Genomic DNA, 19,811 nt, shown 5'->3' on the forward strand with positions numbered 1-19,811 from the left:
CGACTTTCCCGCATACGCGAATTTATCAGGTTGGAGTACGAAAGGTAAATTCGCTTGTCCTTGTTGTAACAACGACACGGTATCTCTTCAATTGGTTCATGGTTCAAAACAATGTTACTTGGGTCATAGACGTTTCCTTCCACCGAAGCACAAATACAGAAGGGATAAAGAGTCGTTTGATGGTCGAACTGATTATAGAGAACCCCCTAGATTGTTAACGGGGCAAGAAAGTTACGAGCAAGCACGAGACCTAGAAGACATAATTCTTAGTGCGGATCTGAGCAAGAGAACCAAGATATATCATGAAACGCGGGGAGACAATTGGAACAAACTTAGCATTTTCTTCCGTCTGCCTTATTGGAAATCACTATTATTGAGACATAATTTGGATGTGATGCATATTGAGAAAAATATCTGTGATAGCGTGTTGGGAACAATAATGAATGTGAAAGAGAAGACTATGGATGGTCCTAAAGCCCGTAAAGACTTAGAACAATTAGGCATAAAATCATGGTTACATCCTATAAATGATGAAGGAGTTGTTCATTATCCAGAAGCGCCTTTCACTTTGACATCCGAAAATAAAAAACGTCTTTGTAACTTCTTGAAAGATCTCAAGTTGCCCGATGGCTTTTGCTCAAATATCGGCGGTTGTGTAAATTTGGAAGAGAAAAAGATTTCGAGATTAAAGAGTCATGATTGTCACATTTTATTGGAATATCTTATTCCTTTAGCAACTCGTGGATTACTTCCAGATAATGTGTATGATGCGTTAGTAAATTTGTTTCGTTTCTTTCGGTTGTTGTGCTTCAAAGAGTTGATTCAAGAAGACTTGGAACAATTGTACATGGATATCACATTGACACTTTGCAAATTTGAAATGATTTTTCCGCCGTCAATCTTCGACATCATGATGCATCTCCCGGTTCACTTGTCATTTGAGGCTTTGCTTGGAGGACCTGTTCAGTATCGATGGATGTATCCGTTTGAACATTACATGTGTACAATGAAAAGATATTTGAGGAATAATAACCACCCCGAAGCCTCTATAAGCGAGAGCTATCTTGTTAATGAGAGTATTAGTTTATGTGCCAGGTATATGGAGGAACAAGAGCAAGAAAATGCACAACCTGAAATCTCGGGCATTTCAATATTTGCATCGTTGGAAGACCTATCTAACGGAAAAGTATACAACTTGGATTATATCGATCGAGTGACAACTCATTCTTACATTTTGAAAAATTGTCCCGAAGCAGAACCTTTTTACATGTAAGATTCGATGTTGCTGTTACTAATTAGCATTAAAGAGTATGGTATTTAATATTCTATCTATTTGTAGAGATTATAACAACGAGTCCAGTGGAGAAACGTTTGCCGCATATTTTAAGCATCGAGTGAGTAAATTATAAACCATATATCCTAACTCTTTTTATTCATTTTAACAACTTCATTTCGGATACATATATAGGTCGCCCATTTAGCAGAAATTAACGACATATCAAGAGACCTCAAGATCTTAGGAGAAGGTCCAAGTATGTACTCGTCTATGTATGTTTGGTGTAAAGTAAACGGATTCAAATTCTGTATAGAAAAACACGACGAAGGTTTGACAACTCAAAATAGTGGGGTGGTTGTTGAGGGGTACAACGGATCTGAAACTATGTCATACTACAGAGTTTTGACGGATATAATCGAAGTACAATACTATTCTCACAAACGAGTTGTTTTATTCAAGTGTAAGTGGTTTGATACACACTCGGGGGAACTAGGAGTGAAAGTGGATAAATATGGCTTCGTAAGTGTAAATGTAAACCGAATTTTGAAAACCCAAAGTCAAGACTCGTATATATTGGCATGTCAAGCAAAACAAGTATTTTACGCCCCTGATATGTTAGCCCGACCCGGTTGGAAGATTATGACAAAAATAAAACCGCGGTTTACAAACATATAGTTCAGATTAATTAATTAGATAGATTTATGTTTTTAACTTTATATTCATTCTTATTACTACTTTATTTCAATTATTCACTCAATTTTATTAATTGTGTGAATTAAGAATGTCTGAAGGTCCTAAAACAACTTCGAAGAGTATGAGGAAGACACCCAAGAAATTGGATAAAAGCTACCAAAACCTACTTGCCCAATCGGAGTCCTTAAAGCTCCGAGGATCGTCTTCTAGAGACCAACCACCTATTGTTGTGGTCCCGATAGCTACTGCGCCTCCCCGAATAGACGAGGTTGAAGACGATGATGAGCTCCAAGAGTTTATAGAGAGCACATTTGCTGATATGGTGGATAGCGATGAGGCAGTAGACGAGGGTCTCGAGGAGCATATCGAGGAGCAGGATGGCGAGGAGGAGCACGGGACCACTCCCGACCCATCATCGATAGGTAACTCGTTTACAAATTAGTTAGTGTTTAAATTGATTGACATATCTAATTATGATTTTGATAATTTTGAAGAATCTTCTGCCCACAAGAGACGGGGGAAGAACAAGAATATTGTGTTGTCTAAGAGGTTAGCGGGGACAAGGATTCCTCTTACGTTTAGGGAGAAGGATGGGAGGCCAGGCGGTACAGACGTGGGAAGAACACGGTGGTCTAAACATGTGGGGTCGATTATTCGGGACCCCGCAGCCGTCTCACACCATCTTCTAAAGTGGAAGGCTTTAAGTGCAGACCAATTGGATTCACTGTGTAATGCTATCAAGGTAATACGTATTACTTGATTATACGTTACGTCATTAAATAATTATTTTTAACATTCGGATGTTATTTTTTTCAGGATCCGTTCGAAGCCACTAATGGTGATGTTGAGTCTTTCCGAAAGACCGGATTGGGACACGCCAATCAGATATGGGATAGATGGCGGTCGGATTTGAACAAGACATATATCTGCGTCCACAAAGAAGACGAGGCGGAGGTACTGGCTAATCCTCCATCGGACTACGATCGAGATGATTGGGAGTTTGTGTGTCGCAACCATTTCTTCACAGAAACATTTAAGGTATGGTTTCATAATTCAAATAAAAGTTGATATTAATTAATCTAACTTCATTTTTTATTTCAAATACAGAGAAACAGTTTTACAAATATGAAGAACAGGAAGAAGTTGAAATTCCCGCATCGAACGGGAAGTAGACCGTTTGCACAAATTGAAGACGAGTTGGTAAGTACATTATTTGTAATAACTTAATCCAAATATTGTTATTAATTATATAAATCATTTATTTCAACAGTCGATTGAAATGAGACGGGCACCGTCTGTAATTGAAGTATTCAAGAGGACCCGTACCCCTAAACCGACAAAAGAAAACCCAACACCCGTCCCGGACGAACACGTGCAAGAGAAAATTGTAAGTGAATTGAATATGCCTAATTTTTTATTAGAGAAATTGTATTTTATTTGAATTGTGCAGGTTGAGATGGAGGAGGTTGTTAGTAACGAACCGGGAATATCAGATTTTGAATTGACGGAGAGGGTGTTCGGACAACAAAAACACGGGGTAGTGTTCGGAATGGGATCAGGCGTCCGGCCCTCACACTTTCGTGAGGATCGTCGAAGTGGAAACAGTTCACAATGAAACAATGAGCGATTGTTAGAAGAGAATCAAATAATGAAGCTCAAGTTGGAGGAACTGGAGAAGAGGGATGAAGAAAGAAGGCGCAAAATGGAAGAAATGGAAGCGGAAAAGGAAGAAATGGTGACAAGAATGGAGAGGGAAAAGTTAGAGATGAACGAGAGAATGGAGAGGGAGAAGTTAGAGATGAACGCAAGAATGGAGAGAATCGAATTGTTTATGAGGCAACAACCACCTCCTCCCCCCACAAGCTAAGGTTGTTTCGATTATGAACATTTTTTCATTAGTAGTTGAATTTATAATAGATTGTTCGGAATATTAGTTTGGTTTCGAATTTTGTAATGTTAATGATCAATTAATGTGATCGTTTAATGTATGTTGCATTTCTTTTATCATTGATATATTGGTTTGGCTGAACAGGTTTTGGTTGCGAGCAAAATAATCCGCACGTTTTTAAAAATTTCCGAGAAAAAACCGAAAGTAATATTGAAATCTCTCGGTTTTTCTTCAAATGGAAAAACCGAGAGATATTAGAAAACTCTCGGTTTTTACCCAAAGAGAAAACCGAGAGTTATATGACAAACCCTCGGTTTTTACCCAAAAGAGGAAAACCGAGAGTTATATGAAAACTTTCGGTTTTCCTCTTCGGGTAAAAACCGAGAGTTTTCTAATAACTCTCGGTTTTCTCAATTTGAAGAAAAACCGAGAGTTATTACAAAACTCTCGATTTTCTTCAAAAGGAGAAAACCGAGAGTTATTAGAAAACTCTCGGTTTTACCCGAAGAGGAAAACCGAAAGTTAAATCAAAACTCTCGGTTTTTCCACAAAGAGAAAAACCGAAAGTTATTTGTAAAACCCTCGGTTTTTCCACAAAGAGAAAAACCGAAAGTTATTTCTAAAACCCTCGGTTTTTCCACAAAGAGAAAAACCGAAGGTATTTGTAAAACCCTCGGTTTTTCCACAAAGAGAAAAACCGAAAGTTTTCATATAACTCTCGGTTTTTCTTTTTGTGGAAAAACCGAGAGAGTCAATACCGAGGGATGGTGAGAGTTACTAAAACCTTCGGTAAGGTGTCTTTACCGAAAGTTATAGGGCCAAAACCGAGAGTTTTTACTCTCGGTTTTGACCCCTTTTTCACCAGTGGTTGTTTCTCGCTCTAGTACAGAATCTGAATATTGTGCTCTTGTAAATATCACCTCTAAACTTCTCTAGCTACGATGGTTACTCCAAAATATGGGTGTTCTTTCGAGATTTAGTCTCTAATCTCAAATTATTCAATTCTCTTTCACTTTGAGGGAGAGTGTTAATAATATATTATATTATATATTATTCTATACTTATTATATATTGTTATTATATTTACTAATGTAATTGTATAAATATCTTTATCATCATAAATATATATGCATCTTAAATATATATGCATAATATTATTCTCTTTTCTTTCTTCTAACATTGTGGTTTCCCTTGAGATTTCATTTTTTTCTTAGAGACTAATTCATAATTATCATCATCGTCATGACTATGATTGGTTTTTGACGGACTGGTGCGAAACGCATGACTAAAATGATGCAAAACTGTTCTTGCTGGGATGAAGCAATATGGCTACTTTCATGTATCTACTATAGAATAATAAATGGCTGAAATCGTCTTCATTTACCTCAAGTAAAATAATGGATAAATTGTGGAAAAACAAAGCTAAAAATTTGATTCATCTACTGCGCACATTGACCTCGAATTTGGGATCAGGGTAGTAGTTTGATAGTCACAGTAGTTGTCCTTAACTTTCAAAATACTAATCATTTTGAAAAATAAAAATAATTTTATATTAAATAATTTAACCTACTATACATATAGTGGAAGCCTGGAAGGAATAATTAATGAGAATGTGACATTAAACCAGGCAACAACCACACATAAATAATTATATAATACTTTCATCTCTTCAACCTCAAAATAATATAATATTTTTATGTCTTCAATCACACCTAATATAGTGTTTTCATCCTTCACAAAAGCAATTTATAGGTAAGTTGTTACAGATAGATATAAGAATTAAAATTAAAATTAAAATTAGAATTAGAATTAAAATTAAAATTAAAATTAAAATTAAAATTAAAATTAGAATTTGAGAGTGAATTGATATTTGTGTGAGAGTTGAGGGTAAATTTGTTTGATTTTTGTTTCAGTTAAGTTTTTTTATAAAATTTATTTGATTTTATTTGTTTTTAAATTAATTTTTAAAAATTTATTATTCATTCTACCTTTAAATACATTAGCATTTATCTCGTGCATTTGCACGAGTAATAATAATATAAAAAACCGTGAAAAAATATTACGGTAATATTTTTATGGGCGGGTCAAACCACAATCCGACCCAAGTATCCATCAACTCTCACATATATCCAAATTAACCACAGCTCTCGGCCCAGCAATCCGGAAACTTTAAAAATTAAGCATCATTATATATATATATATATATATATATATATATATATATATATAGATTAGTTAGTTAAAAAGTTGAACTTATATTGTTAAAATGTCACGCATTTATTAAATTTTGGGTTAAATTTAAAATATAAAGTGTTATTAGCCTAGTTGATTAAAAGGTTGTACTTATTTTGTTAAGTTGAAAGTTCGAACCATAACTATAGCATTTTTAATTTTATTTTTAACCGTTCTAAATTTATGGGCGGGTCAACCCACAATCCGACCCAAATATCCATTTACTCTCACATTTATCCATATTAACCACAGATCTCGACCCGGCAATCCGGACACTTTAAAAATTAAGTATCATTAAATATATATAGATTAGTTAGTTAAAAAGTTAAATTTATATTGTTAAAATGTCTCGCGTTTATCAAATTTTGGGTTGAATTTAAAAAATAAAATGTTATTAGTCTAGTTAGTTAAAAGGTTGTACTTGTTTTGTTAGGTTTAAAGTTCGATCCATACCTATAGCATTTTTAATTTTATTTTTAACCGTTTTAAATTTATGGTCGGGTCAACCCACAATCCGACCCAAGTATCCATTTACTCTCACATATATCCAAATTAATCACAACTCTCGACCCGGCAATCCGGACACTTTAAAAATTAAGTATCATTATATATATATAAATTAGTTAGTTAAAAAGGTAAACTTATTTTGTTAAAATATCACACGTTTATCAAATTTTGAGTTGAATTTAAAATATAAAATGTTATTATCCTAGTTGGTTAAAAAGTTGTACTTGTTTTGTTAGGTTGCAAGTTCGAACCATACCTATAGCATTTTTAATTTTATTTTTAACCGTTTTAAATTTATGGGCGGGTCAATCCACAATCCGACTCAATTATCCATTTACTCTCACATATATCCAAATTAATCACAGCTCTCGACCCGGCAATCCGGTCACTTTAAAAATTAAGCATCATTATATATATATAGATTAGTTAGTTAAAAAGTTGAACTTATATTATTAAAATGTCACGCGTTTATTAAATTTTGGGTTGAATTTAAAATATAAAATGTTATTAGGCTAGTTGGTTAAAAGGTTGTACTTGTTTTATTAGGTTGCAAGTTTGAACCGTGCCTATAATATTTTTAATTTTATTTTTAACCGTTTTAAATTTATGAGCGGGTCAACCCACAATCCAACCCAAGTATCCATTTACTCTCACATATATCCAAATTAACCACAGCTCTCGACCCGACAATCCGAACACTTTAAAAATAAAGCATCATTATATATATATAGTTTAGTTAGTTAAAAAGTTGAACTTATATGGTTAAAATGTCTTGCGTTTATCAAAATTTAGGTAGAATTTAAAATATAAAATGTTATTAGTATAGTTAGTTAAAAGATTGTACTTGTTTTGTTAGGTTGCAAGTTCGAAACATAACTATAGCATTTTTAATTTTATTTTTAACCGTTTTAAATTTATGGTCGGGTCAACCCACAATCCGACCCAAGTATCCATTTACTCTCACATATATCCAAATTAACCACAGCTCTCGACCCGGCAATCCGGACACTTTAAAAATTAAGTATCATTATATATATATAGATTAATTAGTTAAAAAGTTAAACTTATATTGTTAAAATATCACGCGTTTATCAAATTTTGAGTTGAATTTAAAATATAAAATGTTATTAACCTAGTTGGTTAAAAGGTTGTACTTGTATTGTTAGGTTGCAAGTTCGAACCATACTTATAGCATTTTTTATTTTATTTTTAACCGTTTTAAATTTATGGGCGGTCAATCCACAATCCGACCAAAGTATCCATTTACTCTCACATATATTCAAATTAATCACAGCTCTCGACCCGGCAATCCGGACACTTTAAAAATTAAGCATCATTATATATATATATAGATTAGTTAGTTAAAAAAGTTGAACTTTTATTATTAAAATGTCACGCGTATATCAAATTTTGGGTTGAATTTAAAATATAAAATGTTATCAGGCTAGTTGGTTAAAAGGTTGTACTTGTTTTGTTAGGTTGCAAGTTTGAACCATGCCTATAATATTTTTAATTTTATTTTTAACCGTTTTAAGTTTATGGGCGTGTCAAATCACAATCCGACCCAAGTATCCATTTACTCTCACATATATGCAAATTAACCACAGCTCTCGACCCGACAATCGGGACACTATAAAAATTAAGCATCATTATATATATATATATATATATATATTAGTTAGTTAAAAAGATGAACTTATATTGTTAAAATGCCACGAGTTTATCAAATTTTGGGTTGAATTTAAAATATAAAATGTTATTAGTCTAGTTGGTTAAAAGATTGTACTTATTTTGTTAGGTTGCAAGTTCGAACTATACCTATAGCATTTTTTATTTTATTTTTAACCGTTTTAAATTTATGGGCGGGTCAACCCACAATCCGACCCAAGTATCCATTTACTCTCATATATATCCAAATTAACCACAGCTCTCGACCCGACAATCCGAACACTTTAAAAATTAAGCATCATTATATATATATAGATTAGTTAGTTAAAAAGTTGAACTTATATTGTTTAAATGTCACGCATTTATCAAATTTTGGGTTAAATTTATAATATAAAATGTTATTAGACTAGTTGGTTAAAAGGTTGTACTTTTTTTTAGGTTGCAAGTTCGAACCATACCTATAGCATTTTTCATTTTATTTTAAACCGTTTTAAGTTTATGGGCGGGTCAACCCACAATCCGACCCAAGTATCAGTTTACTCTCACATATATTTAAATTAACCACAACTCTCGACCCGGCAATCCGGACACTAAAAAAATTAAGAATCATTATATATATATAGATTATGGGCGGTCAACCCACAATCCGACTCAAGTATCCATTTACTCTCACATTTATCCAAATTAACCACAGCTCTCGACCCGACAATCTAGACACTATAAAAATTAAGCATCATTATATATATATATATAGATTAGTTAGTTAAAAAGTTGAACTTGTATTGTTAAAATGTCACGCGTTTATCAAATTTTGGGTTGAATTTAAAATATAAAATGTTATTAGCCTAGTTGGTTAAAAGATTGTACTTATTTTGTTAGGTTGCAAGTTCAAACCATACCTATAACATTTTTAATTTTATTTTTAACCATTTTAAGTTTATGGGCAGATCAACCCACAATGCGACCCAAGTATCCATTTACTCTCACATATATCCAAATTAACCATAGCTCTCTATCCGGCAATTCGGACACTTTAAAAATTAAGCATCATTATATATATATATATATATTAGTTAGTTAAAAAGTTGAACTTATATTGTTAAAATGTCACGCGTTTATCAAATTTTGGGTTGAATTTTAAATATAAAAAGTTATTGTTTTAGTTGGTTAAAAGGTTATACTAGTTTTGTTAGGTTGCAAGTTCGAACCATACCTATAGCATTTTTAATTTTATTTTTAAACGTTTTAAATTTATGGGCGGGTCAACGCACAATCCGACCCAAGTATCCATTTACTCTCACATATATCCAAATTAACCACAGCTCTCGACCCAATAATCCGGACACTTTAAAAATTAATCATCATTATATATATATAGATTAGTTAGTTAAAAAATTGAACTTATATTGTTAGAATGTCACGCGTTTATCAAAATTTGGGTTCAATTTTAAATATAAAAAGTTATTAGTCCAGTTGTTTAAAAGGTTATACTTGTTTTGTTAGGTTGCAAGTTCGAATCATACCTATAGCATTTTTAATTTTATTTTTAAACGTTTTAAATTGATGGGCGGTTCAACCCACAATCCGACCCAACTATCCATTTACTCTCACATATATCCAAATTAACCACAGCTCTCGAACCAACTATCCGTACACTTTAAAAATTAAGCATCATTATATATATATATATATATATATATTAGTTAGTTAAATAGTTGAACTTATATTGTTAAAATGTCTTGCGTTTATCAAAATTTGGGTAGAATTTAAAATATAAAATGTTATTAGTCTAGTTAGTTAAAAGATTGTACTTGTTTTGTTAGGTTGCAAGTTCGAAACATAACTATAGCATTTTTAATTTTATTTTTAACCGTTTTAAATTTATGGGCGGGTCAACCCACAATCCGACCCAAGTATCCATTTACTCTCATATATATCCAAATTAACCACAGCTTCGACCCGACAATCCGAACACTTTAAAAATTAAGCATCATTATATATATATATATATATTAGTTAGTTAAAAAGTTGAACTTATATTATTAAAATGTCACGCGTTTATCAAATTTTGGGTTGAATTTATAATATAAAATGTTATTAGACTAGTTGGTTAAAAGGTTGTACTTGTTTTGTTAGGTTGCAAGTTCGAACCATACCTATAATATTTTTAATTTTATTTTTAACCGTTTTAAGTTTATGGGCGGGTCAACCCACAATCCGACCCAAGTCTCCATTTACTCTCACATATATTCAAATTAACCACAGCTCTCGACCCGACAATCCGGACACTTTAAAAATTAAGCATCATTATATATATATATATATATATATATATATATATATATATATATATATATATATATATATATATATATATTATGGGCGGGTCAACCCACAATCCGACTCAAGTATTCATTTACACATATATCCAAATTCGATCCGAAAGACCCGATCCGTTGATCCGACCGATTCGATCCCAAAAAATCCGTATCCGATGGATCGGATTCGGATATCGATCTGATTCGATATTTTTACTGGATTTCCAGATCGGATACGGATCGGACAAAAAAGATTTCGGATATCCGAAGCCGATCCGATGATTTTTAAAATTTATTAAATAAACAAACCTAAACAAAAATATTATTAAATAAATACAAACTCAACAAAAAATTTCTCTTCCTACATTTTCCTTCACGTTTCTCTTTACAAACCCAAATAAAAATATTATTAAACAATTACAAACTAAACAAAAATCTATTTCCTTCATTCTTCTCTTTACAAACCCAAACAAAAATACAAAATCTCCCTCTTCCTTATGTTTTCTCTCATTTTCCTTTACAAACCCACAAACCCAAACAAAAATATATCTCTTTCATTTGTTTTTCTTCCTATTTCTCTTTAGAACTGTTTGTGAATCTGTTCTCAAATCGTCATTATTCATAACTGAAATCTTTAATAGAACAATTTCAATTTCTAGCATATGAAAAAATTTTAAAATATGAAAAAATCGGATCAGCGGATATCCGGCTGGCCGATCCGATCCGGTATTTTCGAATCGGATAGTGGTCAGATATCGGATATGATACGGATCACAATTTTTGAAAAAAAATAGAGGCGTATATCTGATCCGAAATACCGGATCATATCCGATCCGTAGGTTTGTCCACCCCTATTCCCAAGTAGATATATAACTATAATGGACTCAAATTAGTTTTAACACTAAAATATGTTAAGCTGGAAATTTTATTTACTTTAACTTAAATTTAACACTAAAAAATTTATTAGATGAGTCAATATAGAAAAGCATGGGAACAATAGAGTCGTGGAGATTTTGCTTACTCTTTATTACTTCTCGATTACTCCTCCAATAATTAATTAAAATTACATTAATAACAACTCAATACTAAAGCTTAATCTAATAATGATTTATTATTATTGTTTTAATATATTTATGTACGGTAGTTTTCAAGTAATATTATATATAAATATATATTATATAGCATTAAAACGGTACAAGAATAATTTTGTATACATAGTGGCGAGAAGATGGGACAAAATCTTAAATAAAAATAGTGAATTATTAATTGTAATGACAGCCTGTGAAGCACATTCATATGTACTGTTAAAAGAAAAAATAATATGTTTGCAGACTTGATCGAGACTTTACATGTCCATGTGGACCAAATATATGTGGTTTTACTGAAATGTAATTTTTTTTTATATAATTTCTCTTCATTCTTCTTTAATCTTATGAAATTTGTTATTTAGATGGGTCAATATATAAAAACTAGCATCAATAATGATACCAAGTGAAGCACACATGCATCATATAATAAGAGTAACAATAAGCATAGCAAAAATTTACAAGCCAAGCCAAGCCAAATAATATGGAAGGGTGATTATATTTAATGGTTAAGCATAATTTTAAATATTTATTTATTTTTTTTTATTTATTAATAATTTTTTTCTCTTCTCTTTATTAATAATTTACTTTTTATATTTTTAATCTTGATTAATAAATTATTTATATTATTAATTAGTAAATATATGTTTATATATTTTATTATTTATAAACATTTTAGAATAATAATAAGAACAATAATAAATCAATAAATAGATAACAAAAAATATATATATTATATTTGATAAATATATATTTAAAAGAATAAAAAAATAAATATAAAATTTTTTAACTTTTTTTAATTAATTATTTCTCTCCTCTATTATATATATATATATATATATATATATATATATATATATATATATATATATATATATATATATATATTTGTGTTAATAATTTATTTATTTATTTATTTGTTTTTAAAATAGGGAAAATACAAATTTGTGAAGATGATCTAACTCAAATTATACAATACTAATATTTCAAATAAAAATAACTCAAATTATCCATTATTAATATTTAACGTAAATAAATATAAAAATAATTCAAGATAATAATATAAAAAAAGAAAATACATAACATTTTCAGTTAATTGATTGAATTTATCCTATATTTTATAAGAAAAAAAAATTTAAAGAGAGAAAAACGGTGAAATAAATAATTAAAAATATTAAAAAATTTATTTTTTATTCTCTTAAATATATTATATTTGATTTATTATTATCCCTATGAATAAATCATTAATAAAGAAAAGAGAGAAATTCTCAATAAATAGGTACCTCAAACATAATTTTGCTACTCATTCTTAAGGGTATTCATTGAGTGAATCAAAAAATGATAATTCGGATGGAATAGTGATTGTATTGAATTGGATTAAATTCTTGGGGTAGGATTATCCAAATTATTTAAACAATCTAAACAAAAATATATTTTTCAATTTTTTTTTTATTAATTTCAATTTAATATAATATATTTTTGTTTATATTTGAATTTTTTAATTATAACATTAAAATTTTAATAAAAATAATTAAAATTAAATAATTAAATAATTAAATAAAAAAATATTAAATGAGATTAACTTGAATTTGAATAATTCAATTAATTTAAAATAATTTGAATTAAAATATATAATATACTTAATTCACTTATTTATTTTTTACTTAAATAAAAATAAAATAAATTAATTAATTATAAAAACAATATTATTAAATAATTAAAGTTCACATTACAAAAACAATAAAATATATTAGTTTGGATTGAATTAATTTAGTTTAAATTTAATTTGAATTGCACAAAACAAATCAATTTTACCCATGCCCCTTTACCCATTCCCTCTAAATCTGTAACTCTCTTATCGTTACTCATACAATAATATATGTTTGCAGATTTGACCAGAGACTTTGCAAATGTGTTCCCATTTGGACCATATGACCAGAGACTTTGCATCTGTGCAATCTTGTTAAGAAAGAAGAACACATAGAAAGAGAGAACCAGGCATACAAATGGCAGAGATAGGTTTGAGTGCAGTAGGAAAGATCGCACAGTTGCTGATTGAGTCAATTCAACAACGAGAACTTGGCTATCTCTTCTGCTTCAAAAATAACTTTCAAGAGCTCGAAACATCCTCCGAGGGATTATTGAGAACACTCTATGCTTCTACATTTGCATCTTTACCGAGGGATTGCCACATCCTCTTTGCTTGTACATCGTTTCTCAATGTTTTTAGTTTTGGAGCTCTTGAAAGTTATTGTTGAAGCAGAAGAGTTAGCCAAGCTCTCGTTGGATTAAAGATACAAATGGAAAAATTGAAGAAGCAGAGAGTGTTCTCAATCATGTTGGCATGTGGGAGAAAATTTATTTAAACATTTTCCTATCTTTGAGAGAAGTTGTCCTTTATGACTGTGGGTCAAATATTACTCTTTTCCCATCATCACAATTATCATTGTCTTTTGCAGATTTCTGAAATAGAAGAGATCAATGGACATGGGCACTCTTTGCAGCACATCCATATATTTGATTGTAATCAAATGAGGTACTTATGTTCTGCATCAACATTGAGACATCTCACAAATCTTCAAATTCTTCTTCTCTTTAGCTGGAAATGAAGAAGAGGTTGTTAATATTTGCTGAACAACTTAAGAAAATTGAATTCAATGCTTTGAAGTCTTACCTTTCTTGACTTGTCTAGGATGTAATGTTTTTTTGTAAAGGAATAAAGGAGATTCATTTTCACAAACTAACAACATTTAGGCTAGAAAAACTGAAGCAATTTATCTTTTGAACCAATGAATGAGTTTATATAATTACTTACATATCTTTAGTTATAAAATACAATAGTCAATTCCATATTCTATTGAGTAATTTCAGTAATATTTATTATTTTGAAGATGGAAATGGCTTATTGGGAGGAACTGAGTATTATATATATTCAAATATTAAAACTTTGTACGACATCGTGACTACATCCATAAAAGAGTTGGAAATTAACAATTGTGACAGCTTGAGATATGTCTTCTCGAAGAGGTTAATGACTAGTGTTTTTTTATCTCGAAGGTTTAATTATTAGAGAATGCAAAATGTTTATAATAGGAGTATCATCGGGTGTAGATGAGTAAAAATCCATTGAATTCTCTAATTTGACGAGATTGTATCTTGCATCCTGATACGAATTTACAAGTTTGTCATCAAAGTCAACAATGTGGACCATGAAGAGGAAAAGTCGCAGAAAAATGCACTATTTTATTGTGATGACCAAGTACTAGTAAACGTGACCATTTGTTCTTAATTTTAGGGTAGTACAATTAAATTATGATGCTGATAATTGGTGTTATTGGAGAAGAAGGAATATGACATGGAGTGTGACTGGATAGGCCATTTTACTCTAATGATCCCTTAATGAATTGTTGGAAGGTAATTTTTTTTTCCTACTGTTATATATGATTGATATATATTATTTTCTAAATTATTTGTCTTAATGAAATGAGTTGAAAATCCTAACTGTTGTTCGAAAATTAAATGAATATTGTATCTTAAATTATCTTCAAACTGACCAATGTGTGTAGAGAAATATTACAGGCATCACAGTATTAAATTTTTCCATGATTCCATATTGTCATAAATTTGTTATGTAGGGAATTTAAGGAGAACATTATGGTTCTATCCCTTTAGTACTGAAGCAAAACTTTGGCAGCTTCAAAAGTGGCTGGACTGTTGCTATTTCGTGGCATGCAGATTGGCAAGAGGATGAAAGAAATAGATTGATGAAGCCGAGAAAGCTAAAGCCTAGATGAAGAAACAATACTATTCTCAAGTATAAGACTTTGTGCTACCATATTCTTCATAATTGGTTCCTTAGAATTTGATTATATTTTGGAAATAGTAATGAATACACTTTAGAATTTGATTATTTCCTCAAATTGTATAACCAACATCTATATAATGAATATCAAGTGCGAGAAATGTGTACTTAAGATCATACTTGAAATTAGTATTTGGCTTAGTTTTCTTCATATTTTAAATTAGTATTGGCTTAGTTTTCTTCATATTTGTTTAATAAATATTATAATTTCAGAAAAAAATAAATAATCTTGTATGAAATATGATAAGAAAATGGATTACATTTGGCGGAGAATATGGGTTTAGCATTGAGAATGATCTAATTTGTCATAGTGCATGCTATGAGAGCTACCACCAGCTAGGGGCACATAACTTGTATTGTTCTCTTTTCTCTTAAAAAATTGGACATAATTAGAGAAGCATTCCCCATAAAAAAATAACTCTATGCTCAAAAGTAAATAGTTAAGATGGAAAGGAAATGAAAACTAGGAAGTTAGTATTTTAGTATTTAAGAGGTGAGGGGATGGATAATTGATTTTCTGAGTGGTTCTCTCTTGAGATGAGATGCAAATTTTGAAAATGACCTAACAAAGAAAATGAAATAAAAATATATAATTTTTTTGAAAATAATATTTTACAAAATGATATAAATGAGAGTTGATTAAGCCTAACTATAAAAATATACAATAAATTGACAAAAAAAAAAACAGCAACAATAAAACAACACAACACAAAAATATTCACCAATGTCTAAAGAGAACAAAAATCAACAAAATTTAACTAACACAGAGATACTCGAGAAAATTAATGAGTTCCCCAACCACCACAACCGGTTTACCCAATTAAACTTTCCTGATTGTCATAATAATAAAATTATGTATTAAACATATCGGTTGAAAATATTTATTGAATGTCCTACGATTCTTTCTAACAAAATGATCCACTCGAAGATAATCGGGATATGACCCAACGACTTAGACCAATTAAGCTCACTATCTCTATCCATACTTCCCAACAACTAACAATAGATTCCGACATAACCCACTGAAAATCAATAATGTTCCATAATAAGCTCACAATCCTAACCACTTCATCATAGTGTAAGAGAAAGTGTGACGCTAACTCCACCTCTCTATGACACTTTGTACAACGACTCACCATAATACACCAATTTTCATGCATCTATCATCCGTCAAAATCTCTTCATGCATGACACTCAATCAAAAAATTGAGATCTTCTATGGAAATTTAGAGCACCACAACTTCTCCAATATGAGATCATAAAGAGTATTCTCCGTAATTAAAGAGTAGCAACGACTAATCTTAAAATTATCAACATATCTTTATAAGCACTAAAAATCTATACACTATTTATAAAATTAAAATAACTATTTTTATTTTTTTAAATAAATAAAATCAAAATAATTAACCCCATGGTCAAACCCAATTAAAACATTTAATTAAACTAATTATTATGATAATTAAAGCCTAATTAATTACAGAAAATCGTCAAAATAAAAAATAATATTTGAGATAAATGTTTTACTCAAGATAATTTTAGGAAAAAATGAAGGGATTATAATAAACAATTTTGGATGAAATGAGGTACTCATTTCATCCCCCAAAATTATTTATTTAACCTTAAAATATGAAAAAAAATATAATAAAATAAATTGGTATAATATTTGCCATATATATTTTAATATTTTTGTATTCAAAAATATCAAAATTAAAACCAAAGGGGTGAAAGAAAAATCAATTTCAAACAAACTCTTAAAGTTTTAAAATAAAAATAAAATTTGTGATCCATTGTAGCCGAAATCTAGAAAGAAGTCTACAACAAAGATCGCGTCCATCCGTTGGACGCTGAATTATCATCCAACGTCCTAAGCGCGCCCGCCAAGGCTGTCAAAATTTCGAGTTAATTCTTAAAATCTTACGATTTTACGATTTCATATTATGCTAACGAGTTTGATTTTAAGTAAACTCTTAAATATGTAAACTTTTACGATTTTAAATTTACGATAATAAGTTTTTACGATTTTACGAGTTTATAAATAATTTCGATTTTACAATTCTATACGATTTTACTTAAAAAAAATTATATTTAAAAATTAAAAAATAAAGTTATTATTTATTTAAATTAATTACTTAATATAATTAATTTTGTAAGTATAATTTTTTATAGTGTTATTTACTTATTATTATTTTTTAATTAATTTTATATTGAAATATATAATTTTTTAAAATTGGATAAGTATAAAATATTTAATTATATATATAAATAATAATAATATATAACTATTATTTTTTAAACTAAACTCTTACGATTTCATGTAAACTCTAGATTTTACGAGTTTACAACTAGAAAGCGATTTTATGTAAACTCTCGATTTTGACAGCCATGGCGCCCGCGTAGGCGACTATAACCGAAGAAGCGCGTGTCCGCATCTCACTAGATTAGCTAACGCCCGTTAGCCAAATCAGTAACGAAATATCCAAACGTCAACGAAGATGGACGGACCGCTGACGGAACGCGCTAAAGAGCATGAAACGACGTCGTTTCATGGGCCATCTTCGTCTTCATCGCGATCGCTATAGAATATAAGATCAAAATCCACTTTTAATTTCTCAAAAGTGGAACTCCCTCGTTAGTCAACTTTCCGAATGATTTGAAAGGTAGAATGATCACCCTACCACATTGATCATTTCTTCTACAAGAATAAGGATGAATCATCTCTATTCAGGCTAGTTGACTCAAGAACAGCCAAAAGACCATTAATATTTTTGACTGATTCGATCCACTTAGATGGATCAACCGACCTAAGGATGCTTTAAATACTCCCCTAAGTCATTCCGAAGAAAAGAGATCCACTCTTCACCTTCAAATCGAAGAAAATAAAAAATCATCCATTAAAGCTTTAAGTTTCTAATTTTTTGAATTCTCTGTTTAAGGCTCTAAAGCTTGGATCTAAGCATCTCAAAATCTTCCCTAAGGATCTTGGAATGTTAAACCATCCTTGGTAACGTTTCAATCACCCTCTAATACATATTTATAGTTTGAATTTGAAATTTTTATATTTCAAATTACATAAACTTATATGCTTACTGTTTATGATGTTTTATGGTTGGAAATCCATCCTAGGATCATTTACAAAGTTTTTGGATAGGTTAAAAACAATCAATCAACCAAAATAAAAAATCCAAATTTGAATTTTAAAAATCAAAAAAACGTATTTGTTGTTCTTGGGCTAATTTCTTGAATCACAGCCTAGAAAGCTTCCCAACATGATTGTAATCATGTTGGGCAACACTTTGGATCATGTTTGATCCATCTCGATCATGTTTGATCAAAATAAAAAAGTTTAAAATAATTGAAAATTTTGAATTCTTGATTTGGTCAAAACGAACAGGTAGTATTCTTATTTTGGTACCAATCAAGTATATTAGATATATTTTCCCCCCAAAAAGTATATTAAATATAAGGAAGCCATTGGATAACTAATTTCTCCTCAAAATAGATTTAAAATCAAAAATCCAATTTTTGGTCACAAACTGTTTTGAATAACTTGATCATCATCCATGTTGATTAATACCTTGAGATGATGATAAACATGTTCCTAGGAGCTTGGTGAATCCATGATTTGAATTGATGTCCTTTCATTGATTTCTCCTAAATTGCATTGATTTATCCGAAAGATTTGATTTCAATTGGAATTTGGTTATTCACCATGTACGAGGATCCCCGCTAAGCATCCATGGCTGAATGGTTAAAGTGCCCAACTCATAATTGGCGAATTCGTAGGTTCAATTCCTACTGGATGCACGCTAATAGGACCGTCTATTGGAATTGGCTCTGTATCAATGGAATCTCATCATCCATACATAACGAATTGGTGTGGTATATTCATATCATAACACTAACTCTTGGATAAAAGAATCCAAGCTTAAATAAAAATTACAAAATCTACAACTTTTGTGTTCTTGAGGACCGAGACCTAGGACTGAGAGATATGACCGAGAAAATAGATTGAACTGAGAGGTTTGACCGATGTTCTTGAGCTAGAAATGAGTGGTTCCCGATGTTTTTGAGCTAGGACCGGGAGGTCCGACCGAGGATTTGTATATCCAGGATCAAGAGTCTAACTTGGGATCGATAGGTCTAAACCTAGGACTGAGGAATCTTGACCCTGACAGTGCATTCTCAAACATAAAACTGACGTACTTAGCCTAGAGTTAACCTAAGACTGGTGGGTTTATATACCCACACCGATGATCTCAGCCAAGGTCCGAGAGTCCTTAGC

At 30.5% G+C, this 19,811-nt stretch overlaps 1 long non-coding RNA gene and 1 other non-coding gene across 2 annotated transcripts; both read left to right on the forward strand.

The window, feature by feature from the left end:
* Positions 1–13,928: 13,928 nt before the first annotated feature.
* Positions 13,929–15,680, forward strand: LOC124936991. The gene is made up of 2 exons (XR_007099190.1): positions 13,929–14,203; positions 15,340–15,680. It is a non-coding gene; the product is annotated as an uncharacterized LOC124936991 (long non-coding RNA).
* A 3,579-nt stretch (positions 15,681–19,259) lies between these two features.
* Positions 19,260–19,333, forward strand: TRNAM-CAU. The gene has a single exon. It is a non-coding gene; the product is annotated as a tRNA-Met (tRNA).
* Positions 19,334–19,811: the final 478 nt, after the last annotated feature.

The sequence above is a fragment of the Impatiens glandulifera genome, chromosome 4, assembly GCF_907164915.1.
Source record: "Impatiens glandulifera chromosome 4, dImpGla2.1, whole genome shotgun sequence".
Lineage (NCBI taxonomy): Eukaryota > Viridiplantae > Streptophyta > Magnoliopsida > Ericales > Balsaminaceae > Impatiens > Impatiens glandulifera.